The sequence below is a fragment of the Callithrix jacchus genome, chromosome 13, assembly GCF_049354715.1.
Source record: "Callithrix jacchus isolate 240 chromosome 13, calJac240_pri, whole genome shotgun sequence".
Taxonomy (NCBI): Eukaryota; Metazoa; Chordata; class Mammalia; order Primates; family Cebidae; genus Callithrix; species Callithrix jacchus.
In genome coordinates, this window is record NC_133514.1 from 97,953,452 (window position 1) to 97,976,468 (window position 23,017).

General features: G+C 39.9%; 1 protein-coding gene across 9 annotated transcripts in view; it reads left to right on the forward strand.

Moving 5' to 3' along the window:
* RAB27B (RAB27B, member RAS oncogene family) overlaps window positions 1-23,017 on the forward strand; it is a 308,125-nt gene that overhangs the window by 183,804 nt on the left and 101,304 nt on the right. The window contains exon 3 of one of the 9 annotated variants that reach the window (XM_035271145.3): window positions 10,081-10,179. The exons of the other annotated variants lie outside the window; for them this stretch is intronic. The gene's annotated coding sequence lies outside the window, so the exon portion shown is untranslated. The remainder of the gene's footprint in view (window positions 1-10,080; window positions 10,180-23,017) is intronic. 9 annotated transcript variants of the gene reach the window in all.

Sequence of the window (23,017 nt, forward strand, 5' to 3'; positions counted from 1 at the left end):
TTTCTCTCTCTCTTGAGATCGAGTCTCGCTTTGTCTCTCAGGCTGGATTGTGCAGTCTTGGCTCACTGCAACCTCTGCCTCTTAGGTACAAGCGATTCTCCTGCCTTAGCCTCCTGAGTAACTTGGATTACACATGCACATCACCATGTCTGGCTAGTTTTTTGTATTTTTAAAGACTGGGTTTCACCGTGTTGGTGAGGCTAGTCTCAAATTCCCAACCTTAAGTGATCCACCTACCTTGGCCTCCCAAAGTCCTGGAATTACCGGTGTGAGCCACCATGCCTGGCCGTCATACACTAAATTCTATGTTCTGAGATAGGGGTTGCCACCACCTGGACCATGGACTGGTACTGGTCTGTAGCCTGTTAGGAACAGGGCTTCACAGCAGGAGGTGAGTGGAGGGTGAATGAGCAAAGCTTCATCTGTTTTACCGTCACTCCCTATCACTTGCATTACTGGCTGAGCTCCACCTCCTGTCAGATCAGCAGTGGCATTAGATTCTCATAGGATTGCAAACCCTATTTTGAACTGTGCATTTGAGGGATCTAGGTGTGCACTCCTTATGAGAATCTAATGCCTGATGATCTGTCACTGTCTCCCATCACCCCCAGATGGGACCATCTAGTTGCAGAAAAACAAGATGAGGGCTCCTACTGTTCTACATTACAGTGAGTTGTAATTATTTCATTATCTAGTGCAATGTAATAATAATCAAAATAAAGTGCACAATGAATGTAATGGACTTAAGTCATCCCCGAAACTCACCCCCCAACCAACATGACAAAATTGTCTTCCACAAAACCAGTCCATGGCGCCAAAACTGTTGGAGACTGCTGCTCTTGGATCTATTTCTAGTCTCAATTCTGTTTCTTTGATTCTTTTTTTCTATTGCTATACCATGTTGTTTAACAGCAGACCTATAGTACTTTTTTAGTATTAGATAAGGTATATCTAATATCTCTTAACACTCTTAACACTGTTTTTCAAAGTTTTCTCCAGCCCTTGTTATTCTATTATAAACATCAGCATCATTTGATTCAATACAAAAAATCTCTCTGGGGTTCAGATTAGAATTGCATTATATCTATATGTTAATTCTAGGAACAAAGACACATTTAGGTTCTGTCTCTTTCTTGCTAAACTGGACAGTCTACAGGAGTGGCTAGACATAAACAGATGTGTATGTTGAAGGCTCAGTGCAGCATCAGGAGGGAGGATGGATTAGATTGCAATACAGGATGAGCAAGAAAGACTGATGTGTATTTTTTGCTACTATCCAGAAAATGCTAACTTCTGGCTAAGGCAGTGACAATCGGTTTGACCAAGAAGGCACTGAAAAAAGAGTCGTTTTTCAGATAAAATCAATATTAATTTCTTTTCATAAATAGCTTTATTGAAACATAATTGATATACAAAAAGCTGCACATGTTTAATGCATACAATTTGATGAATCTGCAGCAATATAAATTTTTAACAGAACTTGTGTGGAAGTTGAAGGCTACAGAAGAGTTTAATGTCTCAGGGTCTTCACTGGATTGCTGTGACTGGACTCATATCTGTGACATTCATGACGAGAAGTCAGAGTGAGGCAAACGGTTCTAAGGGTAGACAGACAACGAGCCCATTATTGGACACATTTCATTTTGAATTGCCTGATAATAGATGACAATTTGGAAATTTGGAGCTCAAGTCAGAAATCAAGGTTGGAAGTATAAAGGGAGCATCACGGTGATAGAGCTGATAAGGGGTGTGTGTGTGTGTGTGTGTGTGTGCGCGCGCGCACGTGCACGCTCTAAAAAAGACTTTGTCAAGTAAGAAGATAAAAGTTTATCAAAAGAACTCCTTCACATTCTCTTTAAAGCCTCACAATTGACTTCATGATAGGGGATATTTCTACTTGTAAAGAAGCCAGGCTGAGGAGAAATCTTCTCTCCGTTTTTCCACAGTCATTAGAAGAAAGGACTAAAACCCAAGCAGCCTGGGACACTGTGATCTGAAGCCCACAAGCAAGAATGAGCATTTATTTTCTTTATGGTGTTGGGGAAGGCTAGTCACTACTTTAGTCAGTTAAGAGAAAAAGATATCATCTATATTACTTGATGGAATACGTTCACATTTGTACACATTCACTCATACACATTCAACCTACACAAACACACTGCCTTACTGAAAAGCTCCTCTTTAATTTCTTCATGTTGTTTTTGCTTTTTGGTGAGCTGCCATGTTTATTTCTGATGATGAGTTTCTTTAGGGAATGTGTCTCTTCACCTCTAGTGACAACATTATCAGTATAGTCACATAGAGGTCCTGGATAGGGACAGCTTTGTTAAATGACATTTGGCAACTGGCTGATGAGGTTTAGCCAATTTCCATGCCAGATATTTAGTAATATAATGTATCATGGGTTAGATGCCAATGGTTCTTGGACCATTTCCTCTCTGTGCTTACGTGCTATGGACCCAGGGGGTGACTAACAAAGTGGTACACTTTATTCATCTGTGAATAGTAGCATGTGCAAATGAAGCCTGGGAATAAAAGCTCTCCTCTGCTGGAGAAAAGAGAATGTTGTGGTAGCTCATCCTTAATTCTGTATTGGCCTCCAGGCTTGTCCATATTGATTGTTCCTACGATTCCACACAGCAATTTGAATCAAAATGTGAGATCTTTCATTTTAACAGTTAATATGCATCCAAATTTCAAATAGACATCCAGTGCAGGAACAAGAGACATTTTGCATTGAACTAATTATATTGACTTAAGACAGTTATAATCCTTACTCCAAACTCAGGCTCTTTTATTAATTATTTTTACAAACCCTAAAGATATTATATTTTAATATTGAATCTCTTCCATAATCAATCCTATAAGCCATGCTTCTTATTCGTTCACTTTTAAACCAGCTTTCATTAGAGATATGCTTGGTATAATCAGCAGGTTAGGTATCATCATTATTTCTACCTTGTATATTGCATTACATGTCCTCTTTCATGCTTTCATCTGTTTCCTTCTTTCTTTAAACAACTTTCCCTTTGCCGTCTGGAAGAACGATATCAATTTGCTTCAGAATTTAATGCAGTGTTTCTTTCATACATTTTGTACTCAATGACTGTATTTACATGCACTTTCCAATCCAGTGTATTTTCAGAATTTTTTTAAAGCCATAGATCAATTGCCATGCCCATACTTTTTTTTTTTTAATCTTCGCCAATCTTTTTTGGTTCATTTGGCAAAGGCCATCTCATATTTTCTCCTGAATTTAATTAAATTGAGTGGACATTAGCTTTGAAATTTCATTTTCTAAAGCACTAAAGGAAATAAATGTTTTTAGAGTCAAGTAAACAGTTAGAGGGACCAAAATTTTCCTGTTATTAAGGTCATCATTCGATACAGGGGTGCCCATTCTCTTCAAAGATGTTCTCTATGTACCTTCTAAATGGAAGCTCAGCAAACATGGCGTGCTGCCTTGGTAAAGGGGCTGTAGAGGAAGAGTGGCTGCACCAAGGGTAGAGATGTCTTTGGCCTGATTTTCCCAAAAGGAAACAGCCCACAAAACTTCTACAAAGGAAAGGGATGGAGGAATTACCATGGTCATGAACCTTAGTTTCATTCTATGATGCAGTATTATAGTCTTTACTCTTTCACTGTGAATTTTGTCACAGTGTCTTGTCTTCCAAGCATATAACTCTGCCAGGCACTATCTTAGGTGTTTTAGATATACACGAATAAGAAGGATTCCTTGCTGTGAGGATTCACATTCTAGCAGAGGACACAGAGACATAAAGCAAGAGACAGTCTACTTTCTACAGCCATAATAGGTTAATTAATTTAATTTTTTTTTTTTTTTGAGACGGAGTTTCGCTCTTGTTACCCAGGCTGGAGTGCAATGGTGTGATCTCGGCTTACCGCAACCTCCGCCTCCTGGGTTCAGGCAATTCTCCTGCCTCAGCCTCCTGAGTAACTGGGATTACAAGCACACGCCACTGTTCCCAGCTAATTTTTTTGTATTTTTAGTAGAGACGGGGTTTCACCATGTTGACCAGGATGGTCTCGATCCCTTGACCTCGTGATCCACCCGCCTCGGCCTCCCAAAGTTCTGCGATTATAGGCATGAGCCACCACGCCTGGCCCTTAATTTAACTTTTAAATAGTAGGAAAATACAACTTCTATTTTTTCCTGTCATATTATTATCTTCAAATAGTAACCAGAGATGTCTTCAAGAAACTATGTAACTGAGTAGCTAACACACACAGCACCCCTGCCAATTCGTACTCTCAACCAGCATTCCACTCTACCTCCTCCAACAAGTGATGGTAAGAGAAAAAACATCATGTGTTACATTCAGAAACAGTTATAATGTAGAAGGTTGATTTTAATGTTGGGAAAATTTTCCAAAAAGATTTAACACGTTAATAGGTAACTTATATTGAGTATTCCGTGCCAGTCACTGAACCAAACACTTTTGATGTGTAATCTTGATAACCCTTCCAACAACTTAACAAGGAAGGTACTATTATTATTCTGTTTTATAGGTAAGTAAATAGAAGCTCATACAGATAAAATAACTGACTCAGTTTACATGGGTTTGCAGGGTAAAACCAGAATCCAAACACAGAGCATTTGGCAGGCTTTGAAGCCTGTTCTCCTGACTACTATTAAGAGACTTAACCTCTAGAATGTCCTCATCCTCATTAAAAACTGTCAGTAAAAATGTAAGCAACTGCTTATTGATGCTTATTGTATTTTAGAGGGATAGCAAAGTCTTTCATAAACACATTCCTTTTAATGCCCATTACAACCCAGAGAGGTCAAGACTGTTTATTTCTACTTCGTTTCTATTCTATAATAAAGAAACAATGTTCAACAATTGTTCAAGCTGGTAAAATAACATCTTTTCTTATTGTTTTTTTTTCTTGGTCATTCTCTATTCCTTTATTCTGCTTTGTTTTCTTTACAGAACTTTCCTCTATCTGAAATAGCTCACCCCTGCTACCTCTATCTGAAATAGCTGATATTTATTTGTATATTCTCAGCTTCCACTTACAGGAATAGAGGCTGCTTGTGTTTTGTTCACTGGTGCATCCCCTGAGTCCTAAGCCTGGAACTATACCTTAAAAATGCTTGGCATCTAATTAATATCTGCTCAGTGGTTGAATGAATAAACACAAAAGAGCCTGTGTGCTGTCAGTAGCTGTCAGTCACTGCTTTTGTATCCTGTGAGGAACTTGGCCTCTGTTCTTCCCACTGCTTTCTCGGAGAGCCTGACCTCAGAACAGGTTTTCAGCTTCTCACCCAGGCGCAGTTTGGGACTGTGTCTCCCCTTCTCCTTTGGCATCTTCCTTAGGCCATGACCACATCATAAACATAAAATAGCTTTGAAATCCTGTAAGGCCCAGAAACGTCTGGCAAATCCTCAAGCTCCCATTAGCCAAATGATAAAATAGAGCAGCTGCACTTCAGACCTCATTCTTAAATCTGGAATTGATGCCAAATTAACAATATTCCAGCCATTACTCTTCCAGAGAATAGGGTGGATTTATTGGCCTAAGATTTGTCCTCTTGGCATAATATTGCCAAGGAAAATGTGTCCAGAGATCTGTTTCCAAAAGCCTGCTGCCTGAGGCTACAACCTGGTCATTTCATCATGTGTAAACTCTTCCTGTTTCTGTCAGTTGTCATGTTTTGCCTCCTGGCCTTCGGGATACCACTAATGTATATGTACCAAATGGAATCTGACCCCAGAATAAACACCTGCTGCAGTGAATTGAATCTGACATACAATGTTTCCTGCAATCTAACTCTGTCTATCTCTTCGTCTTCATCTTCTACGTCCCTCTCCCATGAAACTACTTGTAATTTCCTCCACGTCTATGCCACTTCAACTGAGAGCACTTGCTTGTGCTGCCTCCTTTTCCTGAAATGCTCATGAAACTCCCCTCTTTGTCATTTAGCCAATTTCTAACGTTCCTCAATCTTTTGCTAATACACCCATCACCCATATCAGTGCATGGCCAGCCTTGGCACAGTCATTCAACATCATATACCCACTGGGCATGTAGGTGCCTTGCGGTGCACGAGGCACGAGGAAGTTTAGTGATTTCATAAGATAACCATGGGAAATTGGCCAGGCACAGTGGCTCACGCCTATAATCCCAGCACTTTGGGAGGCCGAAGTGGGCAGATCACAAGGTCAGGAATTCAAGACCATCCTGGCCAACATGGTGAAACCCTGTCTCTACTAAAAATATAAAAATCAGCTGAGTGTGGTGGCACATGCCTGTAGTCCCAGCCACTCGGGAGGCTGAGGCAGGAGAATTGCTTGAACCTGGGAGGCAGAGGTTGCAGTGAGCTGAGATCGCACCACTGCACTCCAGCCGTGGGCAACAGATTAAGCCTCTCTCAAAAAAAAGAAAATAAAAACATGGGAAATTTATAAGACCTTCTGGCATCTCCACAAATAATCCCTTGTGGAAAAGATGCTGGAGTTAATATATTGTGATCATAGCTCTTAAGCAAATGACTCCAAGATTTATGTGCTGCTTAATCTGAAAATAGCCTAGACGTTATACAAAAATTAGAACATGTAGAATCTGCAAATTCCTGTGTATAAATTCTATTTGTTTGCAAATTGATGTTGCTTGATGGTATTTTATATATATGTATATATATGTATTTTATTGCAATTTAGGTTCTGGGGTACATGAGCAGAACATGCAGGATTGTTACATAGGTACATATATGGCAATATGGTTTGCTGCCTCAATCCTCCCGTCACCTGTATCTGGCATTTCTCCATATGTTATCCCTCCCCAATCTCCCTACCTGCCTCTCCATCCCCTATTCCTCCCTGACAGACCCCAGTGTGTGATGCTCCCCTTCCTGTGTCCATGTGTTCTCATTGTTCAACACCCACTGAGAGCATGTGGTGTTTGATTTTCTGTTCTCATGTCAGTTTACTGAGAATGATGGTTTCCAGGTTTATCCATGTCCCTATAAAGGACACAAACTCATTTTTTATGGCTGCATAGTATTCCATGGTGTATATGTGCCACATTTTCCTTGTCTGGTCTATCATCAACGGGCATTTGGGTTGGTTCCAGGTCTTTGCTATGGTAAACAGTTTCTTGCCTTATTGCTCTGGCTAGAACTTCCAATACTATATTGAATAGGAGTGGTGAGAGAAGGCATCCTTGTCCAGTGCCAGATTTCTAAGGGAATGCTTCCAATTTTTGCCCATTCAGTATGATATTGCCTGTGGGCTTGTCCTAAATAGCTTTTATTATTTTGAGATATGTTCCATGGATATCTAGTTTATTGAGAGTTTTTATCATGAAGGGCTGCTGAATTTTATCAAAGGCTTTCTCTGCATCTATGGAGATAATCATGTGGGTTTTGTCTTTGGTTCTGTTTATATGGTGGATTATGTTTATAGACTTGTGAATATTGAACCAGCCTTGCATCCCCGGGATGAAGCCTACTTGATCGTGATGGATAAGCTTTTTGAGGTGCTGTTGCAATCTGTTTGATGGTATTTTTTTTTTTAAGAAAACAAAAACTGGCCTGTTCGTATTTGTGATGAGGAAAAAAAGTTGCTCATAATTTCATCCACCAAGAAAAAAGGCTTAGTGTACCTCTTCTCCTGGAAATGGTCTCCTGCTTAGACAGGCAAAGCCTGGCTACAGGCAGAGGCCCCCTCTATCCCTTCCCCATACTTTTCTATTCCATCCCAATTATCAAGTAAACCAAACCTTTTCTGAGGCCGCAATAAAATCAAGTCTGTGATCTTCAGCACAAAGCAGGAGCAGCCTGATTCATATTGAGTATTACTGAGTCCTGTGTTGTGTAGGCAACGGGGGTCATTAAAGCCCAACTGGCTGGTCTCATGCCCTGGTTTCCTGGAACCTCCATCTCTTGTGGTTGAATGAATCATAGTAAGAACAGTCCAGAAGACAGGAGTCATCATTCCTTTTGGGAGATTGCAAAACCAGCACTGCACAAAACAGACGACCTCTTTATCCTCTCAGAGGATAGATTCTTGTGGGTTTTGCCATGATACGCTGTGTGGATTTCTGTGTGGGCCATGTCCACAGTGTACTGCAGGTGGCAGTTTGTGTGTCTTGGACTGTGAACACCTTTGGAGTCATATTCATGTTTATGACCAAAATGCCTAGACTATCTCCAGCTCCATGTTGGTCACACAGTGAAGTTTTGATGAATGAATAAATCTCAGGCCTGGTGTGGTCAGGCACATCCGTAATCCCAGCACTTTGGGAGGCTGAGGCCTGCAAATCACTTGAGACTAGCCTGGCCAACATGGCGAAACCCTGTCTCTACTAAAAATACAAAAATTAGCTGGGTGTGGTGGTGTACAGCTGTATTCTCAGCTACTCAGAAGGCTGAGGCAGGAGAATCACCTCAGCCTGGGAGGTGGAGGTTGCAGTGAGCCAAGATGGCACCACTGTCTCAGGCTTGGGTGACAAAACAAGTCTTTGTCTCACCAAATAAAAATAATAAATACATCTGGTCACAATAGCATAGATCACATATAAAAATATGGTGCTTAGAAGCACGCTTTATTTGTATACATTCTGAGAACAGTGCAAGATATACTCAAATTTATAATAACTTTTTAATAAAATGCATTGAATGCTGCAGCATTGAAGAATTTAAATTTTGATCTGTTTAAGTGAAGAAGGGCATCAAGAGTGGAAATAATTAACAGTGAGTGAGAAAGAAGAGAAAGTACTTGTTCAGGACAGAACTTGCAGTTCTCATAGATCTACTGGGTACAGGGATGGGTGTAGGTAGTGAATGAGAAAATGTTACTAGAAATGCATTGACCTGAAGAGTGATCCTTACAGGGTTAGAAATGGGTGCTGTATTTCTGCAGCCCAGCATGCATGCAAACTCCTCCTGAGCTCTAGCTATACTTAAATTCACTGAAGACTTTTTAAGAATACGAACTGGAAGGGTTTGAGAGAGAGGTGTGGAGCAGCATGGAAGTAATTCACCTTTTGTTTTAAGTAATCAGAGGAGAGAAATGCAAATGCAGTTTGTGTACTCAGAAAGTATATTATCTGTGGTCTCAGTTGCAGTTCTTTAGGGTGGCTGTACTTAACATTAGCTATTAACTTTTGTTTGTTTACTACTTGTGTTAATTTTCCCGTTAACCTTCTGAAACATAGATCTACGTTGCAAACTGTATTTTCTTATTTCCTTTATGATACAATGAACAAGGTTCTTCACTAATTTAATTAAAAACTAGTTTGTGTTTTTTTTGAGATGGAGTCTCGCTCTGTCATACAGGCTGGAGTGCAGTGATATAACCTTGGCTCACTGCAACCTCCATCTCCTGGGTTCAAATTATTCTCCTGCCTCAGCCTTTTAAGTATCTGGGATTGCAGGCACGCACCACCACATCTGGGTAATTTTTGTATTTTTAGTAGAGATGGTGTTTTACCATGTTGGTCAGGCTGGTCTCAGACTCCTGACCTCAAGTGATCCACCCACCTTGGCCTCCCACATGGGCTGGGATTACTGGCAGGAGCCACCATGCCCTTTCGAAAGTTAACCAGTTTTAAAGTACTTCTATAGACATAATAGAGTGGTATATTCTCTGCCCCCTCCCGCTTCTTTTTATTTCTCTTCTTCTTCCTTTGCTCTTAATTTAGCTCTTATTTTCACTAACTATCTCTGGCAAAAATAAAAATATAAAGTAGCAATATTGTCAGACAATGAAAACTTTAAAAAAGTCAACCTACTACAGAACCCAAGGTACAAATGAAGAAGTCCCCACCCCCGCCCCCACCAATTTGCTTTAACAATTTACAGCTATTCAGAATTATACATGTATGTGCAGTTTTTCTTTCAAAAATCTTCAGTCTAATGTTCACAGGCTTGGCAGTTTTCTTCTTACAAATGAGTCACATGTCCTTTCTTGACACACTTCATAAATAACATAATTGCCGTTTCTTTCTCTATGGTGCTTCCAGGGTTAGCATTTGGGCATCTTGCCCTTAAAGCCACATCATCTTTTCTCCGAAGTTTCTACCTTGCCTGAATCCCAGTTTCTCTTGCTCTAGATCATCTACTGTTTCTCCACGTCCTTCTGCATAAGAATGTGACTCCTTAGCAGGAAGAGCATGGCATGAATGAAGGCAACTGGTCTTTGAGTCACAAAGGTCTGTATTCAAGTCTGCCTCTCACACTTGGGTTAACTGATTCGCTTTGTGAACCTGTAGAGAGAGATAACAATACCTGTAGACAGCTTTTGATGAAAGCAACTAACACTAGGCTTTGTATTTCTTCAGAGTCCGTTTGTATTGAGCTTCTGCTTTGTGCCAAGCAATATGCTTGATTCTAGGGATAAATGACTCTGTCTTCCTGGAGTTTCTAGTGTGGTCTTTAATAAATGCTCAATAAATTGAAACCATAAATGATTACTCTTTTTTTTTTGAGGCAGAGTCTCGCTCTATTGCCCAGGCTGGAGTGCAGTGGCATAATCTCAGCTAACTGCAACCTCCAGCTCCCAGGATTAGAGGCACATGCCACCATGCCTGGCTAATTTTTGTGTTTTTAATAGAGACGGGGTTTCGCCACGTTGGTCAGGCTGGTCTGGAACTCCTGACCTTGTGATTCTCCCACCTTGGCCTCGCAAAGTGCAGGGATTACAGGCATGAGCCACCAAGCCAGGCGGTGATTACTCTTTTCCATTCATGGCCATCTTCTTCTGCTTTAATCCAGTTTTCTGCCCTTATTTCCGTCCTCTCCATTCCTCTTCCAATAAAAATGGTCTGTGCAGGGTCCCTAAAGGCATCCTGTACTTCTTGCCTCTCTGTTTTGTTCATCTTGACTTCTATAAACTTAGAATCACTTTCTCTTTACTTTCTGTACAGTTAAGTCCTTTCACACTTCAAGAATTAGTTGGCTCCAATGATGTCATTCTAGATTATTTTAAATAGCAGTTATTTCTTCATCTTCTAAAATTTTGTAGCTGTGGTCCTCACCATTGAGCAATCTAGAATTAACCAGAGATCTTGTTGATGGTGCCATTCCCAGGTCTCATTCCCACTTATTACATTATATTGCAGGATGCTTAGTGTTGAGATCAAAAGTTTAGGCTTTGTAAAAAATACAAATTCACTTCCATAGCAGAACACAATTTCTATTATCCCATTGAGAATCCCAGGTCCAGAGACTTGAAGGGAGTTGGACAAATCCCTAAGGCTGCCCAGTGGAGCACAACACAGACAGAATCCCAAGATTAATACCTCATGTTACTAGGACATGGTCAAACTCAGGTTCGGCACAGCCAGGGAGGAATCCACATAGCAATGTACAAAGGTCCAGGATGTGAAAATTATTCCATCAGTTGGAAAGACTAGATCAGTGGGCCTCTGAGTGGGACTCTTCAGACCAACAATATCAGCATCAGTGAAAATTTGTTAGAAATGTACATTACTGGGTCCCACCTAAGGTCTATTGCATTAATTTTCCAGGGCTGCCGTAACAAAATACTACAGATGGTTGACTTCAACAGCAGACATTTGCTTTCTCATAGTTTTGGAGGCTGGAAGTCCAAGATCATGAAGGCAGCAGGGTTGGTTTCTTCTGAGACCTCTCCCCTTGGCTGTTCCCTCTCCTGAGGGCTTTCCCCTCACCCTGCCTCCCTTCTCCTGACAGCTTTCCCCTCACCCTGCCTCCCCTCTCCTGATGGCTTTTCTCTCACCCTGCCTCCCCTCTCCTGATGGCTTTCCCCTGCCCCTGCCTCACCTCTCCTGATGGATTTCCCCTCACCCTGCCTCCCCTCTCCTGATGGCTTTCCCCTGCCCCTGCCTCCCATCTCCTGATGACTTTCCTCTCACCCTGCCTCCCCTCTCCTGATGGCTTTCCCCTGCCCCTGCCTCCCCTCTCCTGATGGATTTCCCCTCACCCTGCCTCCCCTCTCCTGATGGCTTTCCCCTCACCCTGCCTTCCCTCTCCTGATGGCTTTCCCCTCATCCTGCCTCCCCTTTCCTGATGGATTTCCCCTCACCCTGCCTCTCCTCTCCTGATGGATTTCCCCTCCCCCTGCTTCCCCTCTCCTGATGGCTTTCCCCTCACTGTGTTTCTCCTCTCCCTGATGGCTTCTTCCTCACTATGTCCTCACATGGCCTTTTCTCTCTGCACTTACTTGTCTGTGTTCTAATCTCCTTTTCTAATAAGGACACCATTTGTATTGGATTAGGGCCAACCCACATAACCTCATTTTACTATAATTACATCTTTAAAGGCCCTGTCTCCAAATATAGTCATATTCTGAGATATTGGCAGTTAGGATTTTAACATATGGATTTGGATGAGGTGGGAAATAAGCCCATAACACCTACCAATCAGAAACTACAGAGAAGGTTCAGTGATCTGTGTTTCAGTGAATTCTACAAGTGATCCTGCTGAACACTGAGGTTTGCAAACCACTAGATAAACCTCCTGGGAGGTTGGATAATGCTGAGCTATGTACTGGGAGTAGAATATACACTAACAGCTCATTAACAGTGTTCTACATAGCTTTATATTCACACCCACAGTTATACCATGACCGAACGGCTAGGAGAAAGTACCCGAATATTAGGATCTGCTGACGTGCATAGTGTGGGTCTCTTCCATCCATTACGGGAGGCTAAACTGGCTTCACCTTAGCTGCCCTGCATTATCTCTGACCTCTAAGGCCCAATCACAGCCCAACTGGCCAGCCAGCTGCGGTTCCCTCCTATTCACCAAACAGGAAGCGGAAACACTCCGCTACTCCATGCTGCCACCTGATTGAAAGTATCAGAACGCAGCCTTTGTCTCTAACATTAGTATATAAGGCCAAACTACCTGCCCACTGGCCTTTCTGCTTAGGTTCTTAGCGTCAGTTTTCTCTGACAATTAGAAGAGAAGAGAGAGCTGTGGGTGAGGAGAATGGAGCCTAACCCTGACCTTCATGCTTAGTTCAGCCAGCTTTCATTCTCCACAGTACTCTGAATTTGACCATCCTTTATCAGTCTTAGCCACCCATGATTCAAGGTCCAGATCGCTTGCCTAACACTAACCCTTTTTCTTCCACAAAATCTTTGTTGCATCTAGTCTTGCCCTTCTATTTGAATCTCTAATAACTTGATGCTTACACAGGCTGGACTTGAATTTGCTTCTTAAACTTTCAACTTGTGATACTAGATTTGAGCTTTTATTTTTGCAGCTTCCATCCATTTGGGTTCTAGCTCCATCCCACATACCTCCCCTTGCAGGAGTTCCCAGGATGCTGTCCACAGGCACCATGCTACAACATCAATAGCATTGCATGTAACACATGGTAGCTGACAAACTTCTTTACTGGTTAAGCAGTAGCTGTCCAACCAGTGAGCAAACATTATAATCAGGTAACTGTGACACCTATTTCTTTCTTCAGGATCAAAAAGGGGTTACTGATAAGACTACTCTGAAATGTTACATCTTTCTCATGGAAATTTTTTTCACACAAAAAATTAAATGTTAGATACTAATTAACCTCATAAAAGTAGCACCAGTGCCAGTTCTTTAGAACAGCATGCCCATGAAGCTTTCTTTTTTCTTCATCATATCCTTTCCAATATACTTTCTTTCTTTCTGTATATATATAAAAATATGATGGAAACTCCAAAAAACCTCTATAATGATTTTCAAAATTGTTACTAAAACTGAAGTTATTCCTTAAATTCTATTGTAAAACACAGACTTTTTGTATGTGTCCTGAATGTTTTCTGAATAGGAGTGAAGATGGCTCTTGTACAACTTCAGAAAATCATAGTAACAAATCAGTAAATATTAGCTGAGACTACAGTTTGTAACTGAAAATATACCATGTAGTATTTGACTATGTTCCATTAAAGATGGAAACATAAAGTATCAGAATGCTGCATGAAAACAGAACAAAATGGTGGGATCATTATGGATTTCTTAGGATAACATTAACAAGAGTCTCATGATAATCTTTTTTTTCTTTAAGACAGAGTCTCACTCTGTTTCCCAGGCTGGAGTACAGTGGTATGATCTCAGCTCACTACAACCTTCACTTTCTGGCTTCAAACGATTATTCTGCCTCAGCCTCTGAGTAGCTGCAATTACTGCATGCATACACCATGATGCCTGGCTGATGTGTGTGTGTGTGTGTGTGTGTGTGTGTGTATTTTTCACAGAAACAGGGTTTCGCCATGTTGGCCAGGCTGGTCTCGAGCTCCTGACCTCAAGTGATCCACACGCCATGTCCTCCCAAAGCGCTGGAATTTCAAATATGAGCCATCACACTCGGTCTCATGATAACTTTTTAGATGTTTTTTGGAACACCACAAGATGATGACTGTCATGATCTCATTATTTTTGAGTTTGAAGAATGTGTTTTATCACCTCCCCTACTGTGATTTTTGCGGCTCTGTTAGCCTTTTATAAGAAGTGTTTTAAGTGTGGTGATTTAATTAGTAAATATTTTGCTTCAACTTAAAAAAATGTTAATTATGGAGCCTATGGCTTTGTGTGTGTATGTGTGTGTGCATTTGTGTGTATATAGCATAAGACACAGTGATTATTCTACTTTAGATCTCTTGTCATCTCAGGCTCTTATAGTAAAGTTTTAACATTACGTATGATTGTAACAAACTCTAACTTAAGGTAAGCATAAAGGGAATTTATTGTGAGGATTCAAGGGTGTCTCATGGAAACCTAGGAACCTGAACCTCAGAAATGACCAGGAAGCAGATACTTTGCACTCACTCCCCTCTTGTCCCTGCTTCCCTTTTGGGCATAGGCTTCATTCTTTCCTCTCCATGGAAACCATATTCTTTTACTGCAGTCTTCATGGTGGAAATGAATGCCAAAACATGTCCCAAGTTTACATTCACTCCTCAAGAGAACAGCCAGACTTTGGACTCTCATAATTACATAGGAAGAGAGCCCACTGGGCCACTTGGGCTGTGCCTGTCTCCTATGGCTGGAGAGTCATGTAATTAATTGAAACAATCAAGGCAGAAGTTAGAGTGACAGGGAATTGGGGAGAGAGGCTGCTTCTGATCCACAGATGTAGGTTGAACCAAGGAATCAAATAATATCCCAATTTCAAATTGCCATCATAACTGGCTTTCACCTTTTTTGATTCCATTTTCTTGTTTTAAACATTTTATTTTTCACTTCAGATTCAGAGGATACATGTGCAGATTTGTTATGTGGGTACATTACATGATGCTGTGGTTTGAGCTTCTAATGATCACATTGCCCAGGACATTTAGTACTGGGTAGGTAGTTTTTCAACCCTACCCTCCACCCTCTGTTTCCCATTTTGGAGTTCTCAGTGTCTATTGTTCCCATTTTTACATCCGTGAGTACCCAAGTACATATCCAGTGTTTAACTCCCACTTAGAAGTGAGAACATGCAATATTTGGTTTGCTGTTTCTGTGTTAATTCACTTAGGATAATGGCCTCCAACTGCATCCATGTTGCTGCAAAGAATGTGATTGTGTTCTTTTTTATCACTGCATAGTATTCCATGGTGTGTGTATATATATATCAACCATGCATCAACCTATATATAGCATCAACATATATAGAAGCATCAACCATGACTGATGCTTCAAATGTCTTATTGTCTAGCAATCTAAGATGAAACCAATACATAAACATTATTCTTATCTTTCAGTGATGACTATGGAGGCCCAAAATGGAAATGGGGTATAAAACTATGTTAGTCTGACTGATACTTTCCAAAACCACATTCTCTTTCTGTGCTTTTAGTATTCAAACTGTCTCATCCTTTTCTCCTCCTCCTCTTCCTCCTCCTCCTCCTTCTCCTTTCTTCTTTTCTCCTCCTCCTCTTCCTCCTCCTCCTTCTTCTCCTTCTTCCCTCTCCTTCTTCCTTCTCCATCCTCCTCCTCCTCTTCTTTCTTCTTCCTGATTTTTCTATATTGCTCTTCATCCTCTATTTCATCTTTTTTTGGTCTTCTGCAGAATATTTCCTCCTTCCTCAGATGATGTAATGTCTGTTAGCATAATGTCTGAGAAACAATGTCCTTTCAACTTTATTTTAAAAAATTATTTGTTTCCTTAAGTCTTTCCAGAATAATTCCAACCAATTCCAAATTTTTGAAGAAAAGTAACATTAACAGTCACATACCTTTGACAACACTACAGCCTCTCCAAACTTGTTCTCATTTTTCTCTGTTTGTCATCTCACATGGAGAGAAAAGAATGGAAGTTCAAGGAGAGCAGCTGGGGCCCAGGATTTATTTCTGTCTCATTCCCTGATGACACCCTAATGTGCCACTTTGGTTAATGCAAATCAGCAATGAAATAAGACACAGCTGTCTTATCTGAAATATCATGGAAATCCCTCTCAAGTTAGATGAGAGAATATCTTTCAATACTTAATTAAATTACATTTAACTCTAGACACATATTTTTATATCCATAATACATGCCGTGGAAATGCATGAGTAGCCTTTAAATTATTCTATATGTTTTTAAAATTATTCTCTAATTATTCCTTAAGTCATTGAAATGTTAATATAATAAGTTTGAGAGATTTAAATCACTATGAAACCTAAATTTTCAAGTAATTATTTTTTTTTAAATCTCAGAAATATATTTATCTGGAAATGGACTATCTGAAGTTTATCAGCTGCAGCTGGAAGAGGTGTGTTGGCAATTAAATTCACTTCAATAAGCTATTGAGCTACAAAAATGGCCTTACAATTCATTGCAAAGTGTTTGCCTCCTGAATAACACTATTTAAGCTTATCACTCTGCATGAGCAGACATTAATAAAGTTCTGTTTTGCTAAAAGCATCAATTAATAAGAAATAGACTCAAGTTTGCTTACTTTACTTAATTTATCATGCCCAAGGCAACTTAACAGTTCAAGACACAGTGGTTATTCTGAATAGTGAAGCTCAAGAACCTCCCAATAGGAAAGATGGAGTGATAGATATCATTCTCTGAATCGTCATTTGGGTTCAGTCCCCGTATCTTGGCTCAGTTCTTGGAGGTTGGCTCCATGGACAGGCAGATTCTTGCGTTGTAGGGGTACCAGCTGTCAGCTGGTCCAGGTTTATTTCCTTCTCACGCAAAATTATTCTGGATTTGTAGTCCACAGCTTTTGAGCCTTTCACACTGGTCATATGCCCACTGTTGATTCTGGGGAAGGTTCTCCTTCCTACAGGAACCACATGGTCTAAAAGTGGGCAAAGAATCATTCTCCAAGTATAACTGTAGTGTATTTTCAAAAGGGGAAGGAGCTCTGAGTAAACCAAAACAAGAGACATCTTTACTGCCCCATGGAAGCTTCTAAAGAAACTCTGACAGAAAGATATGAAGAGGATCATACTGTTTCCTGTTTAGAGAGAAGGCCTTATATCTTGCTGAGCAGGCAGAAATTTAGACTTCTCAGCATACGCAAACCCACAAACACAGAAGCAGAGATAGAATTTTTAAAAGATAAAATATAAGTAATAGCATAATGGCACCAAACTTCAAAAATATAATAAAGTGCAGAGAAATCTGTAAAGCTCAGAGCAAGCCTTCAGAAGGAAACATTGACTGGATTAAAAAAATTGCCCCTAATTTGCCAATCCCTAGTGAAATGGTCCAGTGAGGTTTATAAAGAATTTATAGTGAACACTTAACGTAGGCATGTACATATAGAGCTTTGGCTTCACTTCAGATTCTGAGGATACATGTGCAGATTTGTTATGTGGGTGCGTTACATGATGCTGTGGTTTGGGCTTCTAATGATCACATTGCCCAAGACATTTAGTACTGGGTAGGTAGTTTTTCAACTCTACCCTCCACCCTCTGTTCCCCATTTTGGAGTTCTCAGTGTCTATTGTTCCCATTTTTGCATCCGTGAGTACCCAAGTACATATCCAGTGTTTAACTCCCACTTAGAAGTGAGAACATGCAATATTTGGTTTGCTGTTTCTGTGTTAATTCACTTAGGATAATGGCCTCCAACTGCATCCATGTTGCTGCAAAGAATGTGATTTGGTTTTTTATAGCTGTGTAATATTCCATGGTGTGTGTGTGTGTGTGTGTGTGTGTGTGTGTATACATATATATATACATATACATATATATACATATACATATATATATATATATATATATACATATGTATACACACACACACGCAGAGCAAGAAAGAGTGAGTGAGCTTTGGCTCTATATGTACATGCCTAAGTTAAGTGTTCATCATTTGTGCCATATAATTTACTCACATTAATTGTTTTCCTCAATTTAATTGACCTAAAGTTCCAGTAAAGATTCCATTCAAGGAATACTTAACTAGCGATATCTGAATCTACATGGTCCCCAGTTGACACTCCAGAGTGGGATCCAAGAAGAGATGAACTTTGAGTGTGTTGCTAGCACCAGTTATGTACATGGATCTTTCTGGTATATCTCTTCCTGTGTCCCTCCTTGCTTTACTTTCTCAGCAAGGCCAGATGAATTATAGAGTGGAAAGAATTAGCCCAGACTGAATTTACACAAACTGAAATGGAGAAATTGCATTGAAAAAGGCACAGGTTTAGAGAATTCTAAGCTCTGCAAGCATTTTTTATGTTGTATGAGTAATTGCTAATGTATATGGTACTAAAGTATGGTGATTTCACTGATAGCTGTTTTTATTTTGTTTTGTTCTGTTTTGTTTTGAGACAGAGAGCCCACTCTGTCACCTAGGCTGGAGTGTAGTAGCACGATCTCAGTTCACTGCGAACCCTAGGTTCAAGCAATTCTTCTGCTCCAGACTCCTGAATAGCTGGGATTACAGGTGCCTGACATAACACCCAGCTAATGTTTGCACTTTTAGTAGAGATGGGGTTTCACCATATTGGCCATGCTGGTCTCAAACTCCTGACCTCAAGTGGTCCTCCTGCCTTGGCCTCCCAAAGTGCTATGATTACAGGTGTGAGCCACTGCACCTGGCCTCAGCTGATTTTTAAGAACACCAAGTCTACAACCATGGCCCTTGGAAATACTCTAATTTTACTTTTGGTTCTTTCTCTCAACTTTAAAGTAATGTTAGAAAAAGAAAACAAAGAATAAAGGATAATAATATTCAAGAGTTAGTAACTGAAGTAGATCTGCTAGTAGTGGCATCTGAGAAGAAGCTATTTTTGTGTAGGGGTCTCTGCTTCCACATTCCAACTGTCTGTCAGGGAATAAAACATGGATTTGGCTGGTATCTCACCCTTTTGCTCAAGGCTTGCATTGCAAGGAACTTGGTAGCACAGAAATGGTCTTGGATAAAGAGTGTGTGTGATATTCACAGTGCTTAAGAGGTTACTGAAACTGCAAACTATGAAATTCACAAATTCATGGTCTTAAGTAACTGTGACTTTTTTTCCCCTGATATATTTATTCTAGGTATTGGGCCTGGTTATCTTGCCAATAAGGGAAATTTTAGACACTTGGCACAATAAGTTAATTTTTATTGCAACATTAAATTTGAAGAAATGTGGGTCATCACAGGAAGAGCTGTAAGAATTTTTTCGGTTCCTATTGATGATCATATTCATAACATCCTTAAAATTATAAGAATGAAAAGGACATGTTATTTCTATATTCATACCAGTGGCTTTAATTTATGCTGTTTTTTAATGCATCAGAACCATAAAATTTTGTATAGCATGGTATGCTTTTAATCAAAGTGATTAATATTTTCTAAATTGCTATGTGGAATACCATTTAAATAACAATTATTTCATTTTAAATAGCAGGTAAACAAAATATTAGCTGTTTAAATAATATTGCCCCACTAATTAATAAATGATAGAAAAGTAATATAAACATATACTATTGCTGCAGATACTATTATCCAAATACTTTCTTTTTTTTGAGACAGAATATCACCCTGTTGCCAGGCTGGAGTGCAGTGGCACAATCCTGGCTTACTGCAACCTCTGCCTCCCAGGTTCAAGTGATTCTCCTGCCTTCCTCAACTTCCCGAGTAGCTGGGACCTACAGGTGCATGCCACTATGCCCAGCTAATTTTTGTATTTTTTAGGTAGAGACAGGGTTTCACCATGTTGGCCAGGATAGTCTTGATCTCTTGACCTTGTCATCCACTGCCTAAGCATCCCAAAGTGCTGGGACTACAGGTATAAGCCACTGTGTCCGGCCCCCAAATATAGGTTTCATATGTCTTATCTTCACATTCTTTCTTCTGTTTCCCAACACAAAATAATATTTTATATTTGAACTTACTAAGATGTTGCAAATAACTACTGTTAGAAAAAAGACATAACCAGTGACTTTTTGTAACTTTCACATCAGTTTTTAGTTCAAATAATCTCTGTCATATAATAAATGTATCAGAAGGACTAGTTATGTTAAAATTACCTTCTGCTTCCTATTCAATTTTTGGAATTAAAGTTAAATACAGTAAAATGATCTGTTACTAAGACTTTTTCAAGTGAATACTCCAATCCTATCCAGTGCATTCTGCGTTTACTAAGGTTTTGCTTTTACCTTTGAGCACTGAATTATTTTGATAAATTTGAGATACATTGCTATACTTTTTTACACTAAATTCTGTAGTTATTTTAATTAATCCATCAATTCCTTCAAAATGCTGGGTTTCATAGCTCTTGTTAGTCACAACTTAACATGAGTCAAATTCTTTACTGAAGGAAAATTAATGAAGGTGAACAATGAATCGTTGAAACCTGGTCGTTTTATTTTTGTCAGAAAAAAAAAAGAGTATTTAAGGTTGGTTTTATTAAAACACACACACAGTTTGTTGATCTTACAAAATATTCTCTAAACATTTGTCTCTACATATAAACTATATTAAACTATGTGTGAAGTATGTCATACTTAAGAGAAAAAAAAAGATATATAAACCAGATGGTTGTAAAAGTGAGGCTTAGCAACAGTATTTAGAGACAGTATCCAGGAAACATCAAAACATTTTTCAAAATTAATGAGTATTCCTTCTCAAATACTCCCAGCCATTTTCTCTAGCCATTGCCATGACCATACCTTGATTCATTTTGAATGTTGACTATGTAAAAATGATCAGTGATTTAATCTCGCATGATTCTAGAATATAAGCACAATAAGATTGTTTTTCACATTAATATTTAGAGAAAAAAATGAAAAATTTAGTAAACAGCCAGATTACTTTCAAAAAGCAAGGTAATTAGCATATATCTTAATAGGCACAATTTTCAAAAAAATTTTTTAAAGAAAATATTTTTCCAAGAAAATTGGAGATATTTTTTAATAAAGTGTTTACATTCTCAGTATGCTATCTTCAAGATTCATTATTTTACAGAATTGCTGTGTGTAGTATTTTATTATAGAAAGCATATGAGAATTCAGAAATTCAATTAAATGTTATCTCTAAAAACTTTTGCCCCGAGGAATTATGACATTTTTCAATATTGCCAAAATTTGTAAAACATTTTAGCGCTGGTAGTGTTATCTTTAAGCCTTAATTTTGAACCATGCAGAGAATGATATCACTGAACTTCTTCAACGCTTCCATTTATCACACTTGATACAGAATAATTTTTGGCTTTTTCTATATATAAATTTCATCCTCAGAGTACGAAAATTTTTCTGTTGCTAAGACTATTGCAAAGACACTTATGGCAATTTTAAGAGTGGAATTCTGAAAACATCTTCCACAGGAACATTGCAGTAAGAACGTGACCCCAAATGACAAATATAAGAAGGTATAATTTGTCATTTGGATTTTAGCAACCAATATTTGTCTTCTATTTTAATCTCTCTCATTACTTTATAGCCTTATCTCACAATAAAGATTGATCTAGAGCATCCAACAAAAAATAAAAAAGAAAGAAAGAAGGAGTAAAGAAAGGAAAAGAAGAAACCTCAACTCTGTATGGATCAAGCATGTCAGACTTGACTAGATGTGATGGCTCATACCTGTAATCCCAGCGCTTTGGGAGGCTGAGGCCAGAGGATTGCTCAAACCCAGCAGTTTAAGACCAGCTGGGACAATAAAGTGTGACCCTGTCTCTACAAAAATATTTTAAAATTAGCTGAGTGTGGTGGAACACTCCTGTAGTCCCAGCTACTCAGAAGGCTGAGTCAGGAGGATCACTTGAACCCAGAAGGTCAAGGCTGCCATTGATAAGAGAGTGCTGGGAAGGGAAGAGTGTGATCCCTTTAAATGATATGGAAGGTGGGAAGGGAAGCGCTGGGTAGAGGAGGACATGGTCCCTGGCTAGGGCTCCACCCCTACGACCTAGGTGAGGACAGGCACTCCTCCCTTAGCGCCCAAATATTGCATTTTCCAAGACCACCCTAGCCCTCCATACCTCCCATTCTGGGCCTAGGAGGACAGACTCACAGGTGGCGAGATGTCAAGAGGAGCACATCGGCAGACAAAGACACAAGCGGCCAGACAGACAGAAGACATTTAGGGAGCATGCTGGCAGAAAAGCACACCAGCAGATGCTGGCAAACCGGCAGGCCATCATACTGCATGTAGTTTAGTGGGCCAGTCAGAGGAGATGAGCGGGGGCACCAAGCAGCCCAACTCCAGGGAAAAACCATCTCCCTTCTGGCTCTCCATGGTGGGAGAGCTACTTCCTCTCAATAAAATTTTGCACTCATTCTCCAAGCCCAGGTGTGACCAGATTCTTCTGGTATGCCAAGGCAAGAACTAGGTATACAGAAAACCCTCTGTCCTTGTGACAAAGTAGAGGGTCTAATTGAGCTGGTTAACACAAGTCACCTATAGACAGCAAACTAAGAGAGCGCCCTGTAACACATGCCCACTGGGGCTTCAGTAGCTGTAAACATTCACCCCTAGACACTGCCATGAGGTTGGAGCCCCATAGCCTGCTGGTCTGTATGCTCCCCTAAAGGTTTGAGCATCGGGGCACTGAAGAAGCGAGTCACACTCCCATCACACGTCCTGTAAGGGGGACAAGGGAACTTTTCCCCTTTCACCATGAGCCTTGGTTGTATCACTGCACCCTAGCCTAGGAAACAGAGCAAAA